The following is a 20,181-nucleotide window of genomic DNA, read 5'->3' on the forward strand; positions in this document are numbered from 1 at the left end:
TGCTCTCTGTTGATAAGACTTATGTGAGTTTCTCTTTGATGGACTCTGTCAGGCTCAATGGGGATAGTAACTTTTAGTGTTAATAGATCAAAGTAGAATAAAATAATTTTGAAAAATTTTAAGAGTTACAGAGCATGGTTAATTAATGTCATTTGTTCATCATTATATCCCAGGAGAAAGGCGGTTTTACAGTTTCCTTGCATAGAAGTAAATGGAGACTTAGAGAGGGTAAATGATGTCACAGAGTCATTAAACATTCCGTGGAGCTGAGACAGGAGCCTCAGTGTGATTGAAAGACGGTATTTCCTCTTCTACATTGAATTGATAATGATAAAGAACGTTCCCCTTATAATTATGGGAGAAAACCTTTACAAAAAAGTTTCAAATGAAAGTGCGTGCTCTGAGAGACCCACTTTTCTTTCTTTTAGAAGCTGAGCTGGAAAGTTCACTAAAGAAGGGCACAATGTTACACACACAAAAAAAGAGCCTTTTACAACTATCTGAAACTGGAATCTATGTGAAAAGGAACAGCAGACATGAGAATGACCCAGGTTCATCCTGTTGAGCTGTCTGTTCTGGGATGGGATACAAGTTCACAGGGTCTCAGAGACAATGTATATTCTAGAACAATTTATGATGCCATGTATTAGAGTTGTAAATTTCACATGGAAAAAAATACAATTGAGGAAAGCCAAAGAGGGAGAGAAATCAATAAACTGGCAGCTACAGAAGAAATGTTACTTAAAAAGAAACCACTGGTGTGTACACCCTAAAGTTACATACAGCAAAGAACATGGAAGAGTTAACTCCTAGCAAAGCTATGATCAGTTACTTACTGGTTTTGGAAATAATGTAGTGAAAATGTCCCTTAGACATGTGTTTTAGTGGAGATATTTTTTGGAGCAGAAGATCCTGTGAGTGAAAACTAGGCAATCACAGGGCTTAAGGGACTTATGGGACAAAAAGCAGGTAAGAATTGGGAAGACACTTGCATGGTGGAGTCGACAGGGAGCATGAGTGTCCATGTGTTGGTGGTTGAAGGATTTGCTGGATTACATGTAGAGACACTTCTAGGCTGTCTTTACATGGACTCTCAATCTTGGGGCCAATCTCATCACTTCCAGGCTCCCTTCTCTTCTCCCTAGCTAATTAATGATTTTAACATTTTGGTGCCTTTCACAGTTTTTTTTTTTCCTTCAAAGTCAGACTCTCCTTTCCATACTAACATTAGGCATTTGGTAAAAATGATCCAACCTGAACACATTTTTCTTGTTAAGAAGACTAGCGATTGCAATTATTTTTGCATGAATACGAAATGTGTCATGATGAAAAGAGATTATTTCTGCTCAATAAGCATTATTATTAATAATGATGTGCTACCTGAAGGACAGAGTGGAATTCTTCGAAGGAAGAAACTGTTCTGTTTCGTGTGTCATTCGAAAATAATGTTTATTATTTTGATTATAATGCTGGAAAGTATGAAGAATAAAGTGAAAATTTAATCACAACTTCTAGAAGTAGCTGCTATTAATATTTTGTTATGCTTTTTTGTGTGCATATAATAAATAACTAAGTCCATGTTATATATATATATAAATATATATATATATATAATATATATAGTCTCATTCTCACTTTATGTAGCGAAGTATAGGGTTTCCAGGTATTCAGTGCCATATGAAAACATTATTAACATTTCCATTTATTGGATAATATAGTTACTAATCAAATGTTCCTCTACCCGCTGTGTAGTCTCATCAATTGTTTGTTTTATACAGTAAATAAAGTGGGGATGAATTATCGATGCTTAGTTCTTTTAAAAGCTTCTGAAAACCCATCAGTGTGCATTTGTATGTATGGGCATGGTGTGTGTGGAGGTGAGAGGAGTATACCGAGGAGTTGGTTCTCTCATTGGCTGAGCCATTATGCCAGTTCCCTGTATCTGTTTATTTATTTAACTAAGTTTTGATTTCTTTTGTCTGTATTTTGCTGTTTCAAGAATACAGCTCTTACATATACTTAGATTGTACAATCAAAATTATGACTAAATCTCATCTTTGGAGCTACGGCAAATGGTGTTGCTTTTTAAAATGTAGATTGCATTGTTCCTTGCAAGTCTATGGACACAGCAAAAGCTGAGTATTTGTTCTATATTCCGAGTCTCATGGAATATCTCTCATGCCTTGTAGAATGCATACGTGGGCAAATGGATGTTCTGCTAACTAAGGAATTTGCTGCTGTGAAATAAGTTTGTGAATACAGAAGTAAGCAGAGGTACAGAGATTCCTCTTTCAAAGGACTTCTCAAAGGCTTTTCTATCTAAACGTGTGCTATGAGCTACCAACAAAGAAATCAGGTACTCTGTGTGCAGGGGCCACAGAGCTATCCTTTTGTGTGACTTTGGAAAGCATAAACATGATTCTACTTTTTGATTCAGAATGGACTTTCTTTATCCGCGGCAAATCAGGAGTGGTGTGTTTATTCTAGTTACGTTTGCTAAGACTAACATGAAGATCTGTTGCAATAACAAGCACATTTTGCAGTCTCTATCCTTTGGCCATATTGCCGTATGTGTAGGTGACACTCTTGGTGGTTCTTTCCCAAACTATACTGAGAGCAGAGATGGACTCCTCCTCCCTCCTTCCCTCACCCCTCTTTCTTTCCTAAAGAAATTAATCTGTTCTCCTTTCTCTGTTTTCTTTTCCCTGTCTGCCTGAGGATTATATCAACATCTTTTAAGAATCTATTTTAAATTACCTGTATTCTTTGTGTGTGTGTGTGTGTGTGTGTGTGTGTGTGTGTGTGTGTGTGTGTGTAAGCAAGTGCCCGTGTGCGTGCACACACACTAGAAATTAAACTTGGGTTGTTTTGGTCTGTTGAACGTTAGGCAAACACTCTATTACCGAACTATATCACATAGCAGAATACAGAACATTATCTTAGTAGTTGCTACAGTACCTTATTACATTATATAATTGTTAATTAGTGTCATTTTTTTACTGAGTTAAATTAAATACAGAAATCTTACCTCTATTTATGTCATTTTACTCTCTACACCTTATAATACTTGTTTATAATGTTTCCTTACAAATGTTTAAGTCATGTCAGACATTCCTGTGTTTCTTCAGCCATCAAACACCCTTTAGAAACCCACAGAAGAAAATTTTATGACACGCACCCGTATTTGGTCATAGTATGTTGTCTCAAGGATCTCGTTTTCTTTCTGTTTAGAGAATTACCTAACTAATGACTTCAGAATAGGCCACTGGACAATTCCCTCGACTGTGCTCAGCTTGAGGAATGCCTTGTGCTCCCTTTTATTTCTGAAGGATATGTTCTCTGGATAGCACATTCTTTGGTGGCTGCTCTACTTTTTTACTTTCAAAGTTTGAAAAAGTGTGACACTCTCCTTTGTCCCAAGGGTTTTGATAAGGAATTCATTGTCATTCAAACAGATTTTCATCCCCAGGAAGCTGTTGTATCAATTTCACCAGTTTTACCAGTTTTTTTTCTTTGTCTTTGATTTCATAAGTTGGACTGTAATGGGCCTTGTTGTGATTCCTTGCTGTTTGTCCAGCGTGGGCTTTGCTAGCTTCGGCTTTTAGCTCTGTAGGCTTCTGTCTACTGCAAAGTTTTGGAACATTTTCCATAGCCTGTCTTTGCAATTGTTGGTTGCTTTTGGTGTAATTGTGAGGCGCAGAAAGCATAAAGAACAGAGTCCTCACTGTCAAGTCTGTTCAGTCTTTCTGCTCTCTAACATGTGCAGTTTTCTTATACGTATTTGATATGTAATATCCAGGCTTGTTAGAAGTTATCAATGAACGAAATAGAGAACTTTCTAGTTTATTTTCCCTAAAGCTATATATATCTTACTATATTGCTTAACTATAGCATATAGATAATTATACCCCACAATGTGTTGAAATAATTTTCTAATGCAATTAGGTGAGTGACTTTTGATGTTTCATTTGAAAGGAGAGAGGCTTTATTCGTTAAAACACTAAGACCAATTAGATTTGTGCTACAAGAAGGTTCATATTCCTCTTGAGGAATATGGAAAGACTCTTGGGTATAAGTAGATGTATATGGTGAAGGCAGTATGACCTACTTTGTGACAGTTAACCACTGTTTTTTAGGCTGTGTGGTAGTGCATACCTTTAATCCCAGCACGTAGGAGACAGACTCAGGTGGATCTCTAGAGTTGAGTTTAAGGGCAGACTAGTTTACATGGAAACTTCCATGCCAGTCTAGGGCTACATAGAGAGATCCTGACTTTAAGAAAAAAACCACATGTCTATTAAAAAAATAAATAAAAGAGCCAAAAAAGATCTATTTCTTAAAACACAAATGCCTTATAATGACAGATATTTCAATTGAGTTTTGATAAAGTTAAAATTAGCAAGGAGGAAAATCCTCATGTCAGGAGGGAAGAAAAGTAGGAAGAGGTCATGATCAGACCACGAGAATCTTATAGATCAAAAGAAGTCAAAATGAGATTGCAGGTTTCCAAATCATGTCACAAAAATAAACCAACTTAAGAAAAAACAAAGCAGAATACCCTCCAACCCCCAACCTCTGGCACTATGTTGGCTAAGCCAATCTTCAAATGCTTTTGTAGTTGTAGAATGGTTCACAAAATCCTTTTGAAAACTGATAAAGAAGGGAACAAAGAGAAATATTCCTCTCCATTGCACTCTCTAGCATACAAAAGAAGTCTTTTGTTCTTTTGAGTGTCATGGAATACACATAGATGCTCTAAATGCTTATCAAGTTTTTTGGTCTTGAAAATTATTTCTCAAGCATTTCTCTAGGTTGATATTCTTTTGCTCAGAATTTCCTGGGACATGGTGAACTATAAGAAATAAATGGGTTTATCAGGATAGCCAAAACAATCCTGTACAATAAAGGAACTTTTGGAGGCATCACAATTCCTGACTTCAAACTCTACTACAGAGCTACTGTACTGAAAACAGCCTGGTATTGTCATAAAAACAGACGGGGGGACCAATGGAACTGAATCAAAGATTCAGATATTAATCCACATACCTACAAAGACCTGATTTTTGATGAAGACAAAATATAAAATGGAAAATAGAAAGCATATTTAACAAATGGTGCTGGCATAACTGGATATCAACATGTAGAAGAATGAAAATAGATCCATATCTACCGCTATTTACAAAACCCAAGTCCAGATGGATCAAAGATGTCAACATAAAGTGAACCACACTGAACCTCATAGAAGAGAAAGTAGTACACTTGAATTCATTGGCACAGAAGACCACTTCCTAAATATAACCCCAGTAGCACAGACACTGAGAGAGACAATAAATGGCACTTCCAGAAACTGAAAAGCTTCTGTAAAGCAAAGGATACAGTCAACAAGATAAAACGACAGTCTACAGAAAGGGAAAAGATTTTCATTCATTCCACATCAGACAGAGGACTGATCTCCAACATATACACAGAACTCAAGAAATTGGTCATCAAAAGAACAAATAATTTAATTAAAAAATGGAGTACAGATCTAAACAGAGAATTCTCAACAGAGAAACCTAAAATGGCTGAAAGACACTTAAGGAAATACTCAACATCCTTGGCCATCAGAGAAATGCAAATCAAAACCAGTCTGAGATTCCATTTTACATCTGTAAGAATGGTTAAGATCAAAAACACTGATGACAACTTATGCTGGAGAGATTGTGGGGAGACGGAAACACTTCTGCATTGCTGGTGGGAATGCAAGCTGGTACAGCCCCTTTGGATGTCAGTGTGGTGATTTCTCAGAAAATAAAGAAACAACCTTCCTCAAGGCCCAGCAATACCACTTTTGGGTATATATCAAAGGATGCTCTTGAAATTTGCAGGCAAATGGATTAGTCTAGAAAACATCATATTGAATGAGTTAACATGGACCCAGAGAGACAATTATCATATGTACTCACTCATAAGTGGCTTTTAGACAGGAAGCACAGCCGACAGTTCACAGTCCCAGAGAATCTAGACAACAATTAGGACCCCAAGAGAGACATACAAGGATCTAATCTACGTGGGAAGTAGAAAAAGATCTCCTGAATAAATTGGGAGCATGGGGACCATGGGAGAGGATTGAATGGGAGGGGAGAAGGAAGGAGGAGAACAAAGAAAAATGTATAGCTCAATAAAATTAACTAAAAAAAGAAATACATGGGTTTATGACTTTTTTCAGATTTGGAATGTTTTCTTTAGTTCTATCTTTAATTACTACTTCAGTTCCTTTGGAAATTGATACAATTGTGAGTCTGATTTATACTTTTAGACTCTTTGTGATTTTCAAGAGAGGGCATCTCTGTATAACACTCTTGACTGTTCTAGAATTCACTTTATACACCTGGTTGGCCTTGAACTCACAGAGACCCACTGGCCTCTGCCTCCCAAGTGTTGGGATTAAAAGCTGTGCTACTTCACCAGGCTGCTTTTTGATTTTTATACTTACCATAATTATCATTTTACACACATTGCTATAGTTTGGATCTGACTATGTCCTAGAGAACCATGTTAATGACTTGGTTACCACTTAGGTTCTACTGCAAGGTAGTGGAAACCCCTATGAAGTGTGGCCTAATGGGAGGGTTTAAGTAATTGGACATGGTGATAGTTTGAATGTAATTTCATCCATAAGCTCACGGGGAGTGGCACTATTAGGAGGTGTGGCCTTTTTGGAGGAAGTGTGTCCTATGGGGGGTGGGCTTTGAGATCTCCTTTGTTCAAAGTATGCCTGTTGTGGACACAGACTCTTTTTGCTGCCTGCAAATCAGAATTTAGAAGTCTCAGCTCCTTCAGCAGCATGTCTGCTTGTACACCCCCATGAAGACAATGGACTAAACCTCTGAAACTGTAAGCCACCCCAATTAGCTGTTTACCTTTATAAGGGTTGCCATGGTCATAGTGTTTCTCCACAGCAATAGAAACTCCAAGACGGAGGCGTTCTCTTGCTGTGGGTTGTGGGATATTTGTCTTTCTTTTCACTTCCTGTTCACCATATGGGAAGGAAACTTTATCTTTCAGGTGTTTCCAGCTGAGATGTACTATGTTTTGTGAAGTAATGGGGCCAATTCTTAACAAATGAAAACTCCCAAAACCATGAGCCACAATAAACCTGTTTACTTTACAAAGTGATTTATTAGAGTTATTTTTCATAGTTACGGAATGCTGATTAACACATAGACACACATAAAGAGAAAGCAAAAGTTGTCATGGGCATGTGTCTATATACACATATAAATATGTAGTAAGTACAGATTTATATAGAAACACACATATGAGTCCAAAGTAGTTTACCTGTATATATAGTTTGTGTGTATACTCATGTGTGAGGAAAGAGAAGAAAATGCCACTATTTTACTAACTTCTTAGGAATTTTCATAAAAATTTAGGAGACAGTCTCTCGTGTTCAGCAGCTAATTGTCACTTTGCTGTGAAATTGCCATTCTTCTTACGTAAGTTCCTACTTTTAGTCTGCAACAGATAAAAATCTATGCAGAAGAGTTTTGGAATCTGTTTAGTGATGTTCAGAGGAAGAGAAGAAACAGAGTGTGACTTCATTGTCTACTGAATTAAGCGTTCATCTCGCTTGGTTTCAAATGCCCTCATGGGGCTGAGGTTGGTCTCTTTCTGGAATTCACTAAACCAGTCTAGTCTGGTAGCATTTTACTGTATTAAAAAACCAAACCAAACAAAATGCAAATGTATCTAACAGAACAATTTCCATAAATCCTTTTAGAAACTCTGGCAAGGAAGTCTTTTGAAAGTCCAACTCAACCTGAACAGACTTTTTTAGAAGCCCATTTCCTGTTTTTCTCTCCAGGAAACACAGAGAACAGTGTTTTTGAAAAAGTTCCAAGCTCCTTGCTGGAGATCAGCTTCCTCGGTAAAGTTTGAATCTCTTATGCATCAGGTACACATCAAAATGTTTGCACTTAGATCCCTCAAATTCAGTTCCCATTAGTATGGCCCTTTTTATATACAGCTCTTTTTTTTCTTTTTTCTTTTTTTTTTTTTTTTTTTTTGGTTTTTTGAGACAGGGTTTCTCTGTGGCTTTGGAGCCTGTCCTGGAACTAGCTCTGTAGACTAGGCTTGTCTCGAATTCACAGAGATCCACCTGTCTCTGCCTCCCGAGTGCTGGGATTAAAGGCGTGCGCCACCATGGCCCTGCTATACAGCTCTTGTTATTCCCTGTAGTGGTTTTTGTTTAAGGTGCTCGATGTGCGTTTCTCCCTGTGCACATTATTTTATTAGGAGTGGCGTGGTGTCCTGGTGAAGAACATGAACCACACAGGTTAGAGGTGGTGTGGTGTCCTGGTGAAAAACATAGACCACTCAGGCAGAGGCCTAGTCAGAGTCTCACTCCTTCCTTTATTTTCTGGGTGGCCTTGGGCAAAAGGTAACATTTGTGTGCTTCAAATTTCCCATCTGAAAGAAAATAAATCCTTTCACTGAAAGAGCCAGAGCACATTATAGTTCATAAGAGAACACCTAAAATATTTTTGCATTGAATGCGTATTTGTTATTGCCATTTTAACATAATCATCAGTGTACAAAGTCTGTTCTTTCAGTTGATGTGATTTCACCTGAAGCAAAGAAATCAGTACTTTCAAATTTTTTTCTCTTTTCTTCTTTCTTTCTTTTTCTTTTTCTTTCTTTTTTTTTTCGAGACAGGGTTTCTCTGTAGCTTTGGAGCCTGTCCTGGAGCTCGCTCTGTAGACCAGGCTGGCATCCCACTCACAGAGATCCACCTGTCTCTGCCTCCCAAGTGCTGGGATTAAATTCTTACCCAGAAAAAATTCAGTTCTTGATAAATACCATCTGAGGAAAACTCTAGAACTTCCCAAGTTATTCATATTATCTTTATTAAAGGAGGCCAACTACTTCATTATTTTTAAATGTTGACCAGGATTTTGCACCTTGTTTCTATCTAAGCATGCTTTATGGTTGCTACACTCAGTGACTACATGTTGCTAGCCATGGGGTGGGGGGAACTGAGGTCATGTGAGAGATTAACCCTTGCTGCAGCGGGAGCTTATTCTTTGATAATTAATTACACTCCCATGGGTGTTTAAGTTTCTGTTTGTTCGTTTGTTTTTGTTTCATTTTGTTTCTCCATCAAATGACTCCTGACTGTCTTATTATCCCCTCCAGTGCCCATTGATTCAGAGAAAATAACAAGAGGAATTGACTGTTTTGATTTTGAACTAAATCTTGAGACTGTTTTCATTGTAATTCAAGGCACTGTTTAATCCTTTGCTTGGAAGCTATTGGAGTGAAAATGTTCGTGTTGCAGATTTACTTTTTGACAAGGGTGCATGGGAAGATAATTTTTGCAAGAACAAGAAAATATGATACTCGCTGGAAGAAACGGAAATAAGAAACACCAGTCCCGTGTGCTAGCAGAGTGGGGATTCCTTTCCAAAGCTTTGTACTGTGCAAAGGATACTTTTGTGGTGTGCAGAGAAGTTGTCTCTGGGACCGTCACACTTGGAATTCCGGCAGATTACCCTATCATCAAGTCATCAGTATGCCGCTATTTGAATAAACACAGCTGTTGTTTTCCAAGAAATATGGCTGGGAGCAGCAAGGAAAAAAGGGCAATTAGTGTTATTGAAATGGAGGGGTACTCAGGATGGCATATATATATTTATGAGAGTTTTCGTTTCCGAATATCTATTTGCCATGCTGTGATTGAGCGGTGGGGGGTGAGGGGTGGGAGAGGGTGGTGGTAATAGACCTTCTTCCAAATCCTTGCTACTTCACTACGTTCTGTGATTTAATATTAATAATGAATAATCTTCATAATTAAATACATGTTTTAATTCATGTGACCTTGCGTTATCGTCTCTAAAAAGAAACCTCAATATTTTTTGTGACGTCCCATTTTAAAAATTATACTGATGATTTTCACTAGTTTTCTTGTTGTTAAAATATTTGAAAAGCAAGACATATCATGCCTCAGAATTAGGAATGATGCCTACTTTCTGGGAGGTGGGGAGATGGGCAGGCAAACTTTCTTCTAGGTTTAATGAAAAGAACAGCACATCAGAAAGGTCAGGTTGTAGCCCCTATGTGTAGCCAAAGGTCAAAGAGTCTGTCCTCTGCATCTCACATGCTTCATCCATGATGTGGATGTAGAACAATGAGGTCCTTGAAGATCCTGTAGGCTCCATGGTGTTTTAATACAGATATTTATGATGCAGCTCTGACATTCAACGCTTATCAACATTACTTACTAGAGATCCATGAGAACCTGTGGCTGTAGTCTTACATGCAAATGTTTCTATATTTTAGCTGCTGCAATTTTAGTATAAATGAAGACAAATATAGGGATGAATAATGAAGATTATTTTTGGTGCTTTATTTACCTAAAACACTTTATTTTGATTTTGCAGTCTTGAGTCTTTAGTGTAGGGTTCATAATTAAGTACCGTGGCTTAAGAATGTTTGCTTGGCAGGTGGTAGGGTGAAGAAATGGTAGGTTAGAGAATACCTTTCAGAGTTCTAGTATTTCTAGGGTAAGATTTCCAGGGGAAAGATGAAGTTGGGAAAAGTCTTTTGCTGCTTGGGGCATTGCTGTGGTTTGGTTCCAAATCATCTCACTGAAGTCCAGAAGAGTTGCCAGGCTCCCACTTGCTCGATGTCTTGAGTTGATCTCTAGTTTCAAAGTGTGTCCTTATGTTTAGTCCAATGGAGCTAAGTGGTTGAAAGACAAGAGAAAAAAATTACTGAGGTCAAGGATATTAGAGATATGCTTCCTCCCCAGGGGTGTTTTTAAGTGGATGTGAATGAATGCTCTTACCTGTAGTAGTCTGAATATAACTGGCCCCCATAAATTCATAGGGAGTGGCACTATTAGGAAGTGTGGCTTTGTTGGAGTGGGTATGGCTTTGTTAGGGGAATTGTGCCCCTGTAGGGGTGAACTTTGAGGTTTCCTAAGCTCAGGATTCTGCCCAGTGTGTCCGTCAACTTCCTGTTGTCTGCAAGATGCAGTATTCTCAGCTCCTGTTCCAGCACCATGTCTGCCTGCACGTAGCCATGTTCCCTGCCATGATGATAATGGACTGAACCTCTTAAAACGCAAGCCACCCAATGAAATGTTTTTCCTTTGAAACAGTTGCCATGGTCCTAGCGTCTCTTCACTGCAATGAAAACCCTAGCCAAGACATCACCGAAAACTCATCAGAAACTAGCAGAAACTTTGAAAGAGTGACACCGCTTTCTGAGTAACATTCAGGTCCTACACAGAGAAAGGATGACGAAGGCTTTGGCTCCTCAGTCAGGACAGGACCTGTCTAAGCTATGTCTGAGGTCTGATTGTGTGACCTTGGGTCCAGCCAGGAGATGCTGTGGTCTGAACCCAACCCTCCTCATTAATAGTGGAAACACATAGAAGCTTTTTCCTTTCAGAGCCACTGTGCACTTATTATCTCATCTCTGATCCATTTTTAGGATGGTGTTTGCCTTACCTCATGATCAACATGTCATCATTTCCTTGGAGACATTACGGCTTTTTGCTGATAGGTCTGGTATTTCTCCTCGTGTTTTGGACAACCTCTGCAGGAGGCTAATGCGGTAGAACCAAATAACAATGTCAGCTGCAAAAGAAAGCGTCTAATGGGGTCACATAATATGCTATAAAGGATGGGATTAGGCAGGGCTTATGCCATGGTGCCTGTCCCACTTTGTTCCATAGCAGGCAAACCCTACTGTTTTTCTTATTTAGTCTTCGGGAAAACTAGCTAGTTAACGTAGAAACACCTACTGCCTCTAATTCTGTGCTCTGTTGAGCCTTGTTCCATTCGTTATACCCAAGGCTTCTCTACATGTAAAAGAACCGACCTTTTTTAATATGTCCGTTTTTCTTGTATACACCATTTCCTTTCTCCGAATTAGCATGAGTAATTGATTATTAACCTGGGCTTTCTAAGGCAGCATGGCTTATATAAGAACTAGGGCAAAATCCAAGAGACAGTTTGTACTGAGAGAATGCTGAAATCAAACCTCTAAAACCTCCAATCTGTCATTAGACCTTTATTTTCTTGTTAATTTTACATATTTAGGTCCCTGCTACTCTTTGAGTCCTAGAGACAGAGATGTATTTCTTATGGCTTACTAGCAATTTGTATAGTTATAATGTTTTGGTTTTAGTATCATGTATCCTGCTGGGCTGGAGTTTGTCCTCAAAGGCCATCACCTACTACCTGTTTGGGTGTGAGCTCCACGCCTTCTAAAGGGTATTATGACAGCCAGAAACTGGCCCAAAGTTTGGTTGGGTGGTTTTTTAACTTCAGAATCTGCGGAAATGCCAAGTAATGTTCACAAGGCAGTTGGGCACTCATGTCCTGGGTATGCTAGGGTAGATACGTATTTGTGGTAGTGGCAGTGAATGTTACCTCTGCTTCCATCTTCTTCTCTCAATCTTGAAGGGTCCACTGTGCTGGATGGGACTTGGGAAGAGGAGTTCAGAAGCCACAAACCTGGATAAGACACAGCTGGGTCCAACTAAGGATATTTCGAGGTTGGCTTATGGCCAGTGTTCAGAGTTTATAAGCTCTAATCTGGAGAGAGCATAAAAATCCTTGCCAGGAAGCCCAGCCAAAGTCTCACCATAGTTTGGTAAAGCCTCAATTTCTTACTCCAAATATATTCATCCTGGGAGTTAAGGATATAAATATATATTTAATTAGTTATATATTTAATTAATATATATTTAATTATATTATATACATATATATGGAATATAATATGTGTATGTTCCACAATACTAACTAAATTGAAGTCATCACATTATAGTGTACTCATTTGCGTATTATTAGAGGACAGTTATGAACTTATGAACTTGGCCATATCTTTGCTGCTCTGGCAGAATATAGGGCTGGATCCAATATGAGGAAGACACCAATATTCTTCTGCATACCTATTCATTCAGAATAGCTACCGCAACCTTTTAGAGACAACAGAGACATTGTTCCGATTGTGTTCGTCTCAGCACCCTCCTTTTTTTTTAACCCCTTAAGACACCTCATAATATTTTATGAAGGGATCCCAAGAGTTCCTAGTCACTAAAGCTGTAACTGATAGAGGCCCAGCAATCACAGGTAATTTTTTAGCCAGTCACCCAGACATGTGCTTCCCTGAGGGGAGCAGCTCTTGCTTTTGTTTGTGCTGACAGAAGACATTGAGCCATAGTCATTGCATCCTGCCTAGAAATCAGGCTCACACATCACCATGTGTCTCAAGCCCATAGGTCTGTTATAGCAATAGCTAATATGTGAGAGCTCATTTTGTACAGATGTTGTGTTAGCTAGCATATTGTATTGGCTTAATATGCAGTGCTCTAGAGGCAGGTGACAAACGCTCATCCCACAGAGAATGATATCGGCTCCGATACGTTAAACAATTCCCACGCGACCACAGATATTGAGAGGAGGAGCTTCAGTTTAAAGCTAAATAGACGGAAGTCAGAGGCTGTATGTTAAGCACCCTGCATATCCCCTTCAGCTCTGGCTATCAGGGCATGAGATACACAACTGTCTTTCTTCCACATGCTACCTCTCCCAGTCCAGGCTCAAAGACAAATGGATTTTCCTATTAGTAGGATATGATTTTGACATGCCAGCCAGGAACAAGAGTTTGCACTTTTATTCCTATTTAGTGTTCTCTGCAACTAATATGGAGCTGGATTAGGTGGGTTGCCCTTACAGGACCATTGAGAGAAGTTTGACTACATTTTCATTATGAGCTAAAATACTTGAAAGAGGAATGCACAATATCTGTGTCATTAGAGATTTTATCAGTGATGTTGTTATTAGTATTTGGATCAGTGGTTGCATTTACTATCTCCAATGAAAAAAAACTTCTTTTTAGCTTTCATGTTTTCAGCTTTCCTTCTTCTTTGGGTTATTTTCTTGTCTTCACTTGTAATAAATAACATGAGAACTGTACTTTCAAAATACAGTACTTTTCTAGATGCACAGAGCCATTTAGAATAAAACTAGTCTATTTCTATAAAAACAATTGCCTTTTAATTGCCTTTGTATTTTGTTGCATACATTTTTAAAGTATGCAACACCTGCAAAGTGATCATTGCTTAACTATTTCCAAACTAGGGCAACATGTATCCAGGCTGATTTGAATGAAAAACAAATGAACAAAAATTCAATAACAGAAGCTGGATAAAGAAAACCAGGCATATACATCACTCAACAAAATTGTTTAGAAACAGAACATGTTACATGACCTCCTTTGGAGTTCAGTGACTTTTTACAGAGATAACACTAGCCCTTGATTTACTATCCTTGCAGAAGTTTAAATCCAAGGTTATTTCACAAGGCTGCCTCCTCTTCAAAGTGTTCTTATTAGGAGTGAGAGCACCCAAACAGAGAGGTGAACATTTAAAGCAGAGAGCATAAAATGAAGCTGCACTAATATGAAACAATTGTTCTGCTGTAGAGTCCCCAGAGTTGAATTATACAATTCATGCCTAAGAATAAGAAGAGCTCCATAATAAGCATGTTTCTTTGTCTCTGAAACTAGGCAGAAAACTCATAAATGCGCCTTCTGAAAGAGCATCATTACTGGTCTGCAGATCTGAGCACTCTGTTCTAGCCTGGCTGTACCTGACTATTAATTTGCAAGAAGTTGAAAGGGGATCTTAATTGGAACTCAGCCCACAGTATGTTCTATGTGGAGTGACTCCTGGGGCCCTGCTTAGCTACTCTTTAGGTAGAAATTCTTTTAATCTGAGATGTTTAGGTGTTGTGTTCTTCTTCTGAACAGAATGACCTTGGGCTGAGGGTGACGTGGAGGTGAGGTGACTCAATTACAAAGACCTTGATTGGAAAGAATGCTGAGGGGAGATAGAACAGGTTAGGAGGGAAAACCTTGCAGGATGTTGTCTTAGGGTTCTATTGCTGTGAAGAGACGCCACAGCCTAGGCAACTCTTACAAAGGAAAACATTTCATTGAGCCTGGCTTACAGTTTCAGAGCTTTATTCCATTACCTAGGAAGCATGGCGGCATGCAGGCAGTCATGGTCCTGAAGAAGCAGCTGAAAGTCTACATCTTGATCCACAGGCAGCAGAAGCAACATCACACCGGGCCTGGTTTGAGCATATATGAGATCTCAAAGCCCACCCCGACAGTGACACACTTACTCCAACAAAGCCATACCTCCTAATTATGCCGTTCCCTATGGGCAAGCATTCAAACACCTGTGTCTATAGAGGCCATAACTTATTCTAATTACCACAGATGTAGTGTTGCCTCAGGTTTGCTCTGGAAATAATCCTACCCACAGGAATATTTGCACCTCATCTGTAATGAAAGAGAATGAATGTCCATTCATGACAGCCTTGGGTTTGCAGTTTGGCACTGGTGTCATATTTCTGTTTCCTCATGCTTTTGTGACTTCCTGAAAATTTTGCAATGTCTTTGTAAAAGTCAAAGACATGGAGATGACAACTATTGGCTCATTCTAAGGACAAATCTAATATTTTTATCTTGTTATGTTTCAATTTCTAGCAAATTTCTCCTGAGGCCTCAATTAACTTTCAACACTTATTCAGTGACAATAACTGTGTGCTCTCTTGGTTGTGCATTTGTTTTGAGCAGAGAACAGAATTTTAGAATTTGAGGAATATGTCAGGGTTAAGCAGAGTTGGTAGAATTTTTTAAATGATATTGATTATTCTTAAGAACTAGCCAATAAAAAGAAAGGAAGAAAGGAGTTGTGAGATGTTGCCATAAAAAGACAGAAGATGAGAGAGTGGTGGATGAAGCTGGGAGGAGTGAGCATCCCTTAGTACCTTGGGATGCTTCACTAAATGCTAAGTCAATGGACTTGTCACAGCTGACTCCTGTGCTCTTTGCAACCCTGCTCAGGGATTTCATGCCAGTGTTTGAAATTGGCCTGGTGGGGGTATTTACACCACGGGAATGAGCAAATACTACAAGTCAGTGCTGTTTTGTTTTTGTGTTATGTGTTTCTTTGTGATACAGAAGGCCTGAACTATTAACTGTCACAGCAGGAGAGTACCTGAGAGAGGCTGGACTTGGGGAAGGGTTAATTCCAGGACGGCAAATAATAAGCTGGGGTCATCAGTCCCAGGGTTACTGAAGCCAGAAGTAGGTCAAGGTCACAGAACAATTAAATTGATTGAGGAAGCCTGAGGACCAAGCTCCAATGCCAGGAGGAGAGAAACCGGGAGGTTGAAGGGGTTTTGACTACCTTCAGGTAGATAAGACATACTTCATTTCCTCTGTGCTAGGGCCACCACACAGACTTCTGGGTAGGCAACTACTGGCAGGCACCCAGGCACATGCCGCACAACAGCGTTGCACAAGCAAACAGGCAACACAGATGTAGGCACATAGGCCTACAGACAAATCCGTGGGCAGATGCTCCTGCAGAGGTGAAGGTTCAGGCAGGCCTCAAATTCCAAGGCCATATTTACCCAGAATCACATAAAAGTGGCATTTGCCAAAAATAACTATATAGCAGATTACTTCAGAGTGCCTTCGACATCTGCTGTCAGCCATTTTGTGCAGACTCATAGTACCCACCCTCCCCCACGGTCTAATCTGGAAGTCCATATCGGGTGCCATGTTGTCTATATTTAAACTGACCTTGTTCCTTTTTTTAAAATTTATTTATTTATTAAGGATTTCTGCCTCCTCCCTGCCACCGCCTCCCATTTCCCTCCCCCTCCCCCATCAAGTCACCCTCCCTCATCTGCTCGAAGAGCAATCAGGGTTCCCTGACCTGTGGGAAGCCCAAGGACTGCCCACCTCTATCCAGGTCTCCTAAGGTATATTGAGGCATTCTGTAGAGGAGGAACTCTCACAAAAGAAAGCAGCGGGCTTTAGAGAGATTAACTTAGTTGCACGTACTACATAGGAAAGAATTAGCCTGCGTTTGCCCTCCTCAAATATTCTACCTCTTATTCCGTATACTTTAGGGCTCTTTTGCAGGATAGACTCCGCTGTCAGGGTCTCCCCTAACTTCTTGCTTGCTCTTAGATACTTCAGAGGGGCTCTGTGTACAGTTAGGCAAGGGGCACTCCACTTTGGAGTTGCAGTTTTGGAGTTGCATGCCCACTGTGGTCTGTATGAATGGAACCTTGGAATCTTGTGGTGAGTCCCTGTATCCAGATATATGCAGCAGCTCTACTCAGGCCTCACCTTTCTCTAGAGAGACATGAGACTAATGTCCTCAGCCCCCCAAAACCATCAGCTCTATTCAAGAGTAATAATGAACTATCCCCCATCTTCTGGGTTTTCCAATCCTTATTTTTGTTCTTTATTTGTTCAATAAACCCTAGTTAAAGGGCTGTGTGTCCTATGGTAATTATTGAGAATGATCCCTGTAGGCTCATGTATTTTAATGCTCGGTCCCCAGTTGATAGAACGGGTTGAGAAGGAGTAGGAGATGTGGATTGTTAGAGGAGGTTTGTCACTGGGTGAGGGTGGGCTTTGAGGTTTCAAAAGACACATGCTATTTCCAGTTAGCTTTCTTTGCTCCATGCTTGTGGATCAAGGTGTAAACTCCCATCTACTGCTCCAGCACCAGGTCTACCTGCCTCCTTTCATTCCCCATTGCCATGGTAGTCACAGACTCTAACCCTCTGCAACCGTGAGCCCAAACTTAAATGTTTCCTTTTATAAGTTGCCTTGGACATGATGCTTTGTCACGGCAATAGAAAAGTAACTAAGACATTCTGGCAATTTCTGGATTTTTATTCTCCTTCATTTTTGCCTGTGGATTGTGCCTGGAAGATCTTGTTTGTAAACATCCCTGACTTTAACACTCTGATCCTGGCATCTTTTCTGCCCCTACCTTCAAAGTGAAAGCACTTCAGATAAAATACTATTATATACCATTTCATTGAACTAGAATGACATTGAATTTGTATTAATTTTATATTAAACATCACTTGAGTATGATTTAGTAAAATGACCCATGGTCTTGAAAAATCTTTACTGTTCACTCATGTGACACTCACCCAACTAGATTGCTTTTAACATTTATCTTTAATTGTGTACTTATTAATGATAGATGCAGCTCAACTAAAAACGATTATAATATTAAGGATTGTCCAGGTAATGATTTATACGAGACACTCAGAAGAGTCTGGAGTTAGGAATATAGGCTTGTGGGTGGGGCATGTGCATAAGGATAGTTAGTTTAAGACAGAGTCTCACCGTGTGGTCTTGGTACAGAAACATCAATGTAAACTTTCAATAATCAAAACCACAGCCTTTTTATCCCTACTTCAAGCCTGAAATTCTGGGAGTGGGTCCCAGGGACCTGCATTTCAACAGGTCCTCTAGGTGATGCTGATGTTAACTACACTATGAAAACCCATGCTTTAAAGACTATTAACAAGCGAAGCTACTAATGATCAAACAAGACCAATATCAACTGACCTAATGAACTTTGTACAGACTGATGCAGGTTTGGAATCTTGGGAATAACTTTTTAATGTATTCTTAAACATGCAAAGCATTTCAGTATTTTCACCACTTTTGCAGGTAATGACTACACAGATTCATCAAAAGATTGATGGCATGCATTGCACCCTTTCATTTCCCCAATGATCGTTTATTCTTTAAGATAATACTCATTCTTTAGGTAGAAGACAAGGAACTTGAGGAAATGAAGAGGCTTAGAGAATACAGAATACAAAAATGTGTATTGCTGAGGTCCAGCAGCGTTTGTGGGGAAAGCGGCATTTAAGCTGCAATGCTGCTGTCTCCATTGTAGCTCTCAGGAAATGAATATTTGTGCTTTGTGTTTTCTCCTTTACACCTCAAGAAACTTTAATAATGATTTTCCCTGGCACAGGATCTTAAATTTAAGCAGATAAAAATTAACCCAAAATAGAATCCAAGTCCACAATTTAATTATGATTTTCCCCAGTCAGCTGATGGTCCAGGATGCTATCAACCTCTCTGGAATAGTTGGTAAGGGTTGTACCCATTTTCAAATTCTTGGTATGTCATGAACTTCAGTATACTATAAAGTTTCCATCCATCCACTAGCTCATCAGTAGGTATGTACTGCCATTCACTATGTAATCAATCTGCTCTGGATATCATGTGGAAAACACAATATAGTTTTAGGTTGAATTTCCTTAGTTGTTAAGGATGTTGATCACATTAGCCATTTTTATTTATACTTTTGAGAACTTTCCACTGAGATTCATAGCTTAGTATTTTTTAGACAGAAATTGATTTTTTTAAAAAGATTTATTTATTTATTTATTTATTATGTCTGCATGTATACCTGCAGGCCAAATAAGAATATCAGATCTCATTACGGATGGCTGTGAGCCACCATTGTAGTTACTGGGAATTGAACTCAGGACCTCTGGAAGAGGAACCAATACTCTTAGCCTCTAAGCCATCTCTTCGGCCCCATAGCTAATTTTTTAACATTAGGTATATTTATTTTTATAGTTTTTTGTATATTCTAGATATTGATCATTTATTAATTCTCTGTCTGATCTATAATTAGTAAAGAGTCTCTTATACTCTGTGGGTTTCCTCTACACTCAGCTGATTGTTTCCTTAGCTGTACGAAGCTTTTTAATTTAATGAGATACTGGCTGTCAAGTTTTGGTCCTATTTCCTGGACAAATGGAATCCCATGGAGATAGAACTTCCCTACACCTGGGTCTTATAGAGTACTGCCTGTGTTTCTTTCTAGCCTTTTCAACATTTCAGGCTTCACAAGCTGGTCTTTGATACAATTCAAATTGACTTTGATACAAGGTGATAGATATAGGTCTAATTTCATTCTTCTTCATATGTAGATCAAGTTTTCCCTGCACAATTTATTAAATATGCTGGTTTTCTCCCATATTTATTTTTGGTCTCTTTGTCCTATATCAGAATGCTATAGTTAATGTTCAGATCTTCTATTTTATTCCATTGATCTATATGTCTGTTTTATATGGGTGCCATACTATTTTATTACTATAGTTTTATAATATAACCTAAAATCTGGAACAGAAATTCTTCCAGTATTGTTCTTTTTTCTCAGGATTGCTTTGAGCATTCTGAGTCTTTTGTGATTCCATATAAATATTAGAGGTTTTTTTTTCTTTCTATTTTTTTTTGATGAATACCATAGATCGTCTACCAAGTTTA

General features: G+C 38.9%; 1 long non-coding RNA gene and 1 pseudogene across 1 annotated transcript; both read left to right on the plus strand.

Annotated features, from left to right (window-relative positions):
• Positions 1-2,424: 2,424 nt before the first annotated feature.
• On the plus strand, positions 2,425-9,601 carry LOC142856763 (uncharacterized). Its single transcript, XR_012911720.1, has 3 exons — positions 2,425-2,472; positions 7,847-7,936; positions 9,178-9,601. It is a non-coding gene; the product is annotated as an uncharacterized LOC142856763 (long non-coding RNA).
• On the plus strand, positions 4,019-4,134 carry LOC142858046 (U6atac minor spliceosomal RNA; annotated as a pseudogene).
• Positions 9,602-20,181: the final 10,580 nt, after the last annotated feature.

The sequence above is a fragment of the Microtus pennsylvanicus genome, chromosome 9 (genome assembly GCF_037038515.1).
Source record: "Microtus pennsylvanicus isolate mMicPen1 chromosome 9, mMicPen1.hap1, whole genome shotgun sequence".
Taxonomy (NCBI): Eukaryota; Metazoa; Chordata; class Mammalia; order Rodentia; family Cricetidae; genus Microtus; species Microtus pennsylvanicus.